General features: G+C 39.3%; 1 long non-coding RNA gene across 4 annotated transcripts; it reads left to right on the top strand.

Annotated features, from left to right (window-relative positions):
* Nucleotides 1-388: 388 nt before the first annotated feature.
* On the top strand, nucleotides 389-6,919 carry LOC111863607. Of its 4 annotated transcripts, none has more exons than XR_002842635.2 (5): nucleotides 389-689; nucleotides 1,030-2,156; nucleotides 2,841-2,984; nucleotides 4,082-4,163; nucleotides 6,245-6,919. It is a non-coding gene; the product is annotated as an uncharacterized LOC111863607 (long non-coding RNA). The 4 variants fall into 4 exon arrangements; XR_004512921.1 differs by having other exon boundaries at nucleotides 389-875; XR_002842634.2 differs by having other exon boundaries at nucleotides 406-1,163; nucleotides 2,078-2,156.
* Nucleotides 6,920-9,134: the final 2,215 nt, after the last annotated feature.

Genomic DNA, 9,134 nt, shown 5'->3' with positions numbered 1-9,134 from the left:
CTCCCGTTTCACGACATACAATCAAAATCCATACTTACTATTCATCAGAGAATAAGCAGTAAATTATACATTATCAATCACTACTGCCCAACCTATCGAAATTGATCATAAGTGCCGCCAAATTGATTTGTTGGGGCTACGTGATTGGTGCATAGAAATATGATAGGTGTATTCTGATTGGTACAAATGAGCGACCAATTTTGCATGTGAATTTACTAGATGGCAGTAGTGGTCGGATGGGCATGAGCATTTTTAATACAAATTTATTTCTCTTCAAAGAATAGAAAAAAAAAATGCGAATGTTTCAATTTCTGCTATACCAGCTGCCACACCCCTGATACCGACTGAACTATCCCGACTCCTATTTGCTGCAGTATTTGGAGGAATACCTAGTAGACACCTCAAATTGAACTACGCGGTCAAGGCGTACCATCCTCGAAGTCAATACGTCAATAACGTCCCCGAGAGATCGATCACCGTCATCACCGTGATCACCGTGATTGATATTGAAAATGGAGGTTCCTTCGTGGGATAATGTTGATGACACTCCAGTTTTCATCAATAATAGTACTGAAACAAGTGAAGTAACGAGTACTTGTTGTGATAAATTTAAAATAGAACTCAGATCAGCACAAAAAATTATTGAACTACTACAAGAAGAGATGAACTTAAACACGGCCAATCGGACTGTAAGTACGGACGCATTTTACTTGCATCACAACGAGAATTCATCACTATTGGAATTCAAAAAAGGAAACTGGGTTCATGTGTTCTTGAATCTCAGCTGGAACATCTGGCCAACCTGACGTAGGTTTTTCATGGTGTTTCACAGTACCTCCAGGCAAATGCTGGCTGGACTTTGTATCTCTTATCAGGTGACGACCACCAAGACTTTTGAATACATAATTTTTGATCATCAGCCATTTGATACTATATAGTTTCCGCTACGAAGTTTGTTGTGAAATCAGGAAAATAAATGTGGTGCAGGAGCAGTTTTGAATGTTATTAATAATCTGAAATAACTTTCAGTGCCAGAAGAAGTACTGTCCAACATCAAGATTGAACCAGATGACAGCGCACTGGAGCTACAGGTAGCCCTCAAGAAAGCACGCAGACTGAAGCTGCAGGAGGCTGTTACAAAATCAAAGAACAGTATAAAAAAGGTACATCACATGGGCAGATTTCCTTTTTAATCCTCACAAATGTTTGGCTGTAGTAGGGGACATTTCTTTTGATCAGTCAAGGCCATCTTCCCCTCACTTGTCTGAGACAATAGAGGAACAGCCCTAAGGATAGGTGGTGGGAGGTGATGAAATTGGACCTAGCTACAGAATCCTGTGCTGTGTTTAGTTCCTACACAGTGTCTCCATATGTTCCAGTTATAAAATGTTGACCAGAACTTTGTAGTAAAATTCACTGTGATCTTTCCTCTTTGGTTACTATACAAAACCGTTGTACTGTGGAGAAACTGTGTTCTGATTTAACCTGAGGGCTATTAAATTGTTTCTCTCACAGTCTGTTGTGGTGGGCCTCAAACCAGTAAAGCATATCGTTACATTTAAGTCATATCATCATCCTTTCGTACTATGCTATGAACCAGAAGGTTGTGGGTTCAATTCCCAGTGAGGGAATTGGATTTTTAAATTGACCCAATCCTTCCAGCCATACTATGGGGTGGATTCAGCCTCTAACAGAAATGAGTACCAGGGATTGTCCTGGGGGGATGGGAATGTAAGGTTGACAAACTCACCGCTGTCTGTGAGTTTGGCTTTGTTTCCCGCCAGTACTGGTTTTTTGCTTGGTTTGTTCTTCAGCCCTGAAGATGGAGGTGACGTGTGTCTCCAAAATGTCTGTTGACTTTTGACAGACTACACGGCGTTATATCCCAGATGACAGAACTCTCAAAACCACTGCTGTCAGAAGCTTACACCCTACACAGTGTAGTCAGTACTTTACAGTGCAGTAATGTTTTATACAGTGGTTGGTGGGTCAGCAGTTCTATCTCAAGGTAATGAATTGGTAATTTTTGGGCTGCGCATTTGCATCTTGCTAATCTCGTACAAAATTTACATTACAGGGCTTTGAGAGGGAAATGATTGAAGAGAAGAAACATCAGGAAGAAGGCAAACGTGGAGCTTGGAATGAAGTTGAGATTGGTGAGCCACTAGCAGATTCTTTATGTACAACATAGGCTGATCCAAATTAAGAGACCCTGACACTTGTATTAGTTTTGATTGTACATTTATATTTTAAGGATTTCAGAAATGCTGTACCATATTTAATCGTATACTGCAGTTTTGTTAGGGGTTTTAATACAAACATACTCGTATTAATCGCTACTGTTTACTATTAGTACGTGAAGAGTTTTGGTATGTAATGAATGTCACTCATGAAGAATGCCGTCTTCCCGGATGTGGCACTGTGTAGATGTTGTGTAAACCTATGTTTTGGAGGAATGTGTCGCCTCCATCTTCAGGGTATAAAAATCCACAAGTGAGGAACCAGCGTGAGCAGGTGGCTGCAGACTGAGTCGCCTAAGTTGTTCTGTAGCTGTCAAAGTCTTCTCCGCAGCAGGCCTTAGGGAAGAGAGTTGTCATGGGCACAACGATCGGCCACTTGCTTTGATTATGGAGTAGAGTATGAAATTTTTGAAGGGTAAAGAATATGTGAGCTTTGAATACTTTGTCATCTCCTCTATAACTGGATTGCAAGTCTCGTCTCATCTGTTGGGATTGACCCACTTGAGTATTAGGGAGGTGTACACGATGGTCAGACAGGACGAAGTAAGCAAGCAAGACTAATTAAGGAATTTAATATACAGAATTGCTTTATTGTTTCAGAGATGATGAAAAGTTTGGGCATCGCGAGCAGTACAGTGGTCCGACCTTAGACTTCAAAGAAGAGGAGGAGGGCTACCAACCGGATGTTAAACTCGACTACACAGATGATAATGGACCTGTGCTTAATGCAAAGGAGGCTTTCAGGTTAGCACAGCTAACAGCATATCTGTTTTTAAGATAGGTCGCACTGTGGAGGGTAGCCTGTCCAGTGGTAGTACATTCTGTAGGGAAAAAAGTTCTCACAGTAATTGCCACTTTAAGAAAAAATTCCTAGGAGGAAGTGGCTTTTCAGTGGAAACAGGCAAGATTATGGGACCACCATGTTAATCATCCATGTGTGCTATCCTCACTGTAATGTGTGAGCCAACTGATGGATTTATGTGAAACTCTGCATTGTCATCGTGCCACTCCCCATTTTCTTTCACTTGTCTACTAGCAGCCATATTAACATGGCGACTGAGCTGGGAGCAACACTAGAGCAACTTAAAGTAGGTCCTTAAGAAAAAGGTCCAAGGGTAAGCTATTATACCCATTCAGAAGGTTCTGAGTTCGATCCTCACTCACATCTGTGTACAGATTTTTCTGCTCACAGATGTTGCCTTCACATCTACCAGAGGTAGAGCTTTGGGAATACAAAGGATACCCCCCTCCCATGTTAAAATGTAGGGTCCCTCTGCTGACCAGCACTATCATGATTACCCTATCATGGGGGGGTGAGATTATTGTCTCCACCTCAGATGCTTTCAGTAGAACATTTTGTTATGTACGTGTTGTTTTGACTTCCTTTTCTCCCATTCTGTATGTCACAGTTTCTAAGTAGCCAACGTATTGGGACATTTGAGTGTGTGAATACTTTGTACGTGATACAGTTTGTTGTGTAGGCATAGAATGTGGCAGAATGGTTCATTTTGCAGATAGGTTGCATGAATTAAGAAGAAACATGAAAAAAAATTATTACTGTCCCATTGTACTTTTATTAAAATATTTGTCGTTAATCATTTCAATCCCTATGACTTTAATGGGCTGTAGCATGCTCATTTCTGGTTGTTGGCTGTATGAGTAAGTTGTGTTGGAAAACACAATTTCACAAAATAACAGATTAAACTAAATATGGATCGTACCCATATTTCTGACTGGAACTTCATGATGTAAGGAGGTTACGTGTTACTTGGGAACATGATCACATTATGTAAGATCCTAAAATATAGTGACTTTAATGTTGTCCCTCTTTCTAATTTCAGATACCTGTCTCATAAATTTCATGGAAACGGACCTGGCAGAAATAAAGCAGAGAAACGAATGAAGAAGAATGAACAGGAAGGAGTGAGTATCAGTCCAGACCTGGTCATGAGCTGTCATTTGTAACTAGTACTATATTGTAGCACCCTGCTGCAATTCATTTACTAGCAGATGGTTTCACGTGCAGCACGTTCTTCTATATAACTTACTAAAAGTTATTCACTACATGTTTCGAACGATAGGGTCATCATTAGGTGTTTTAAAGTTATAAATTATAAATGAGGAAACTGCTGTGCTTCCATATTGTTGATGTTTATAGTTATTGTGTGGTCCCTTCTATGTGCATGAATGTATGAAGTGGCGGGTTGTTCTGCCTATTGTGTTATGCTGTGTAACGCAGCTGGCAGAGCAACCCACAACTTCATATATACAGTGAAACCTTGATTCATCATTTTCGTCGGGGGTCCTGAAAAATACGATGGTTGCGGGAAAATGATAGATGCAGGGCCTATATAAAAAGAATGAAAACGGTCACATTTGCCTATATGTATTAACTAAATCAAAAAACGTAAACCAGTGATAATATTTCCACTGTCAAGTCCAATTTGCGTTACTACTTTTTAAAAAAGTCATTAATTTTCATTCGTTCAGTAGCACCTTTCCTTTTCAAGCAGATTAATAATGACGCTAACAGTGATACGAAGCACATCGAGGATCGAACACGCGATGGACTGTATACTCAACCAGGCAAAATCGCGAACTGAATTGATTCATACTATTCACACTAACATACAGGAAGGTTTTCATAGCTGGAAGGCTCTCAGCATCCCCTTATCACTTACGCTCATTGTTTTGCAAGTAAGACGCACTCAAGGTCGCATACCACACATTTTGACGGTACTGCAACTTTCTACACCACGTTTCAAAAACATCAACCACTTTTACTATTACCAATGCTTACTAACATTTGTGTGGTGTTGCACTTTCTTAAAAACGATAACACCTGATGATGACCCTATAGGTCGAAACATGTAATCAATAACTTTCAGAAAGTTTTATAGAAAGACGTGCTGCACGCGAGACTGTGAAACAATTTGATGCTATTTCTAAATGGTGCTCCATAAGGAGGTAAATTGTAGTTATGATTACATGTCCATGATTCTATATAGCAGATAGATATCCGTCCACACTTTTTGTGCGTTCATTTTCTGCTGACTACAAACATACACAGTAGCTTCAGTCTCGGGACAGAAGCCAATACGGGAACTTTGCGGCAAGTCACATGGAGCCTGCTCATATAACACACAGCATATTTGTTCAGTTGTCATTAGGCTAGCAGACATAGACAGAGACCGTGGGTTGAAAATTGGGGGAAATTGATGACTTCAAGCAGCAGACCAACTTAAAATTTGGCCAGCTGTTAGGATAATCTGTGACAGGTGCTGCAAACACTTCAGCATGTTTAGTGGCAAACAGACCGTGCCCCAGCTGAGGTGTCAGGCTCAATGAGATTATTTTTTATTTTGTTTCAAGTTGATGAAACAGATGAGCTCAACAGACACCCCATTTGGAACGCTTAGCATCTTGCGGCAGCAACAGAAAGAAACGCAGTCTCCATTCATGGTTCTTAGTGACAGTAAACGAACATGAGTATGCTTTTTGTCTACCGCTGATTCAATTTATTCAAAAGAACAGCCAGTTCTAGCTAAGAAAAATAATTCTATTCATTACCTGACAGACTTAGACACGAGAACACAGATTACTAGATGAAACCGGTCAACTCAATTCAAAATTTGTCTCATCTTGACATTATAAATAACAGTAATTCATAGCTTTAACTTAAAGGCTAAGTAGATAAGCTGCCATATAGTAATGTTGATAATGTCATTTAGTGATTATACTGCCGCAAAGTAAATATTTGTTTTTCTCTGAGCATGTCACTTGTCTTGTTATAATTTCTCAACTGTAGACTAAAGTGTCATTTTAATGATAGATTGACCAATAAGTCTTTCCTTCTTGGTATGCTGAAGTTTTACTAAAAATTTCTGTTTTTGATGCAGAATATGAAATTTAATTTTCAAAAAGAAACCAGCTGTGAGGTTTTTGTGAAATCTGTTAGTTTAACAGGAGCATTACTACATTTTCTTTGTTTCTTCCTTTTTCAGGGCAACCATCTCGAAAACAAAACTGCAAATTCTTCGTGAAATACGCCGGCACCAACTCTGAAATTTAGTATGGACTTATATTTTTATTGTTTCTGTCTGCAATATCATCTCTATTTTTAAGTAAGACACAGCTTGCAGCTGACGATAGTGCCTGTAGGTACTGGAAGGAAGGCCACAGAGTTCATGTCACATTCAAATGAGTACAGAGGTTCTCCTGTGCCAGCTGTTGGCACTTGTAAGCTGAGAAGTACAATTTCTAGTGAGCAGTTGCTTGTTTATAGGACCTGAGCCAGATGAACTGCCTCTGAACTAAATTGGACATGAATTAATTGTATATTTGGCCTTTCTTGATTGCAGTAGCAATATTTCTACACCCCCCATCCATGCTGCATTCAGGCCGGCAAATTGGCCACTGAACATTGTGACATGTATCCTTCCAAAAGACGAAAGAAACCCTTGTTCAGTGATAGGCCAGTATGAAAAGCTGTGAAATTATACAAGCCACAGAATCAGAACAGAATCAGATGTACAGTCTACTGCAAATCACTGTAAAGCACCACTGACATATTATTGAAACATTTGTAATGGATTTATAAAAGTAACTTGGTTCATCCTGGCCCATCACACTCGCAACTGTATATAAGATTTTTAACCATTGTCCAGTGTGATTGATAAAAGCTGTTTTTAATTTGCATCCTTTACATGTTTCAGTCAAAACGACCGTCTCAGAAGGATATTATCAGCACATATGGCAGCTACTGTTACATGTCATAGATATGAATTTTGTGTCTCTTAACTAATATTAAGATGTATTATTACAGTTAGTCTCTTTACAAAATAATGTTCAGTATTTGTTTTAATCTAGAACCAAATTGGTTGATGTTGTTACACTTCTGTAATAATTTTAGATCTTTAACAAATCAATGTACATCTTAGTATTAGTTAAAAGACATAACATTTATATCTATGACGTAACAGTAGTTTCCATATGCGTTGCTAATATCCTTCTGAGACATGTAAAGGATGAAAAATTAAAAACAACTTTTATCATAAACAGTGGACGGTGGTTTAAAATCTTATAAAAACGAAAGTAAAGCTATCCCTGTAAGAGGCCGTGAAGGCTCTGAGAATTTCTTTCATTATGTAACGTAATTCATCTGAACTGATCACAGTTCAGTTTAATCAGTACAACACAATTACTGTACTGTTGTAGTGTGCCAGTATTTCTTGTTCATAAATGGAAGTACAGTCATCTACAAACACCAGTGTTACATATGAGATATTCAGGGCAGTGATCATGAGGACTTTGGAAGTGACGCTGTGTAGGTGGGTAGGAGTGCCAACATTTTGGGGGAACATACTACCACCTTCATAAGGGTAGACCTGCTACATACATTCTGTCACATCCTGACTTTTCAGCAGTATTATTGAGGATAAGTCTTCTGATATGTAATACTCCGCAATTTGTTTTAACCAACACTGCAGACAAATATACTTCCTCTATCTTCAGGATGGAAAATTGAAGTTGAAGTCACCAAATGTCATTAAACCTCTACCGACCTACACAGTATCATAGCCCATATCATCAGCCAAATGAAACTGCTGTTTGTGGAGGACCTGATTTCATATTGTGACTGCAAACACAACATGATGCTTCAATGAGTATTATTCATGAATGGGAACAGGTCAAACATCTGTACATACGTAATCTGAATGTCTGATATCTGGAGTCATCCTAAAGCTGGAGGCACACATTCCACCAGAACGTTAGTATCCACCTATCAGACTGCAGCGTGGTGTGTTTCGCCAGAACCCTGGTATCCGCCTGCTGACTACAACACAGTGTTGTAGCACGCAGCGTCCCCACCAAGGAGCTTCATGATTATACAGCTTTCCAGTTTTGTCAGGAAAGTTACCCCAAGGACTTGTAGCTCAGATGGGGGGAACACAAATACTCGTACATTTCATTTCATGCATCCTGTTGTGTTATTATAGACAATTCCTTACTGGAGTCCATCATAACACAACAACATAACAGTCAAGGTTAAAATTACCTAGCTACATGTTTCGTCTCTTTAAAGCCATCATCAGGCAAAGCACGTGATTACTAATGATGTGTGAATATAATAATCATGTGTTTTGCCTGATGATGGCTTTAAAAGCCAAAACATGTAGCTAGGTAATTTGAACCTTGTCTGTTATGTTGTTGTGTTGACTCCAATAAAGAATTGAACACAAATGTGTACAATATTTTTGTTGGAAGATGCTGGAAAGCATCCACTTGGGAAATCAAAAGTGGCGGAAGAAAGAAATTAAACCAGATCTTGACAAAATTGGTTATAAGACTGTGGATCATGATGTGTCCACTGGTGGGCTCTGGTATTAGCAGCTTTCATCCTGGAAGGGTATGCTGAAAAGTAATGCCTCCATAAGACAGTGGCGAAAATGTGGTTCTGTCATGCCACACGTACAGAAGTACAGGTACTCCTTGGTATATGCAAGTTCAAAACATGTTTCATTTTAATGCATTCAATTAATTTAGACCTATTAACACTTGCTTTAGTATGAACTGCTTGCTGGCCCATCAAAAGAGGTCAGAAGAAGGGGGGATTGGGATGCTGTGCAGGCGTGGAGGAGGAATGCAAGGGGATAAGAGAAAGTTCGGCCTACCTGATGTCATTTATGTCATTGGACCTCCTGTCACTCCTTTTGGGAACACAACTAGTGCATTAGTTGATGAATACCTGTACAGCAGTGTCTGGATTGCAGAAGTGGTTGTTTGAGGAGTAATTGTATAGAATAAGGAACAAAGTTCAAGGAAGGTAGCCATTTCTGTTTGAATGAAATTGCTGTTATGGAAAAAAATCAGGAGCCATTACTTTCAGCATGC

This window comes from Cryptotermes secundus, unplaced genomic scaffold, assembly GCF_002891405.2.
Source record: "Cryptotermes secundus unplaced genomic scaffold, Csec_1.0 scaffold57, whole genome shotgun sequence".
Lineage (NCBI taxonomy): Eukaryota > Metazoa > Arthropoda > Insecta > Blattodea > Kalotermitidae > Cryptotermes > Cryptotermes secundus.
The sequence above is the reverse complement of the archived record's forward strand: the minus strand, read 5'-3'. Positions and strand labels throughout refer to the sequence as shown.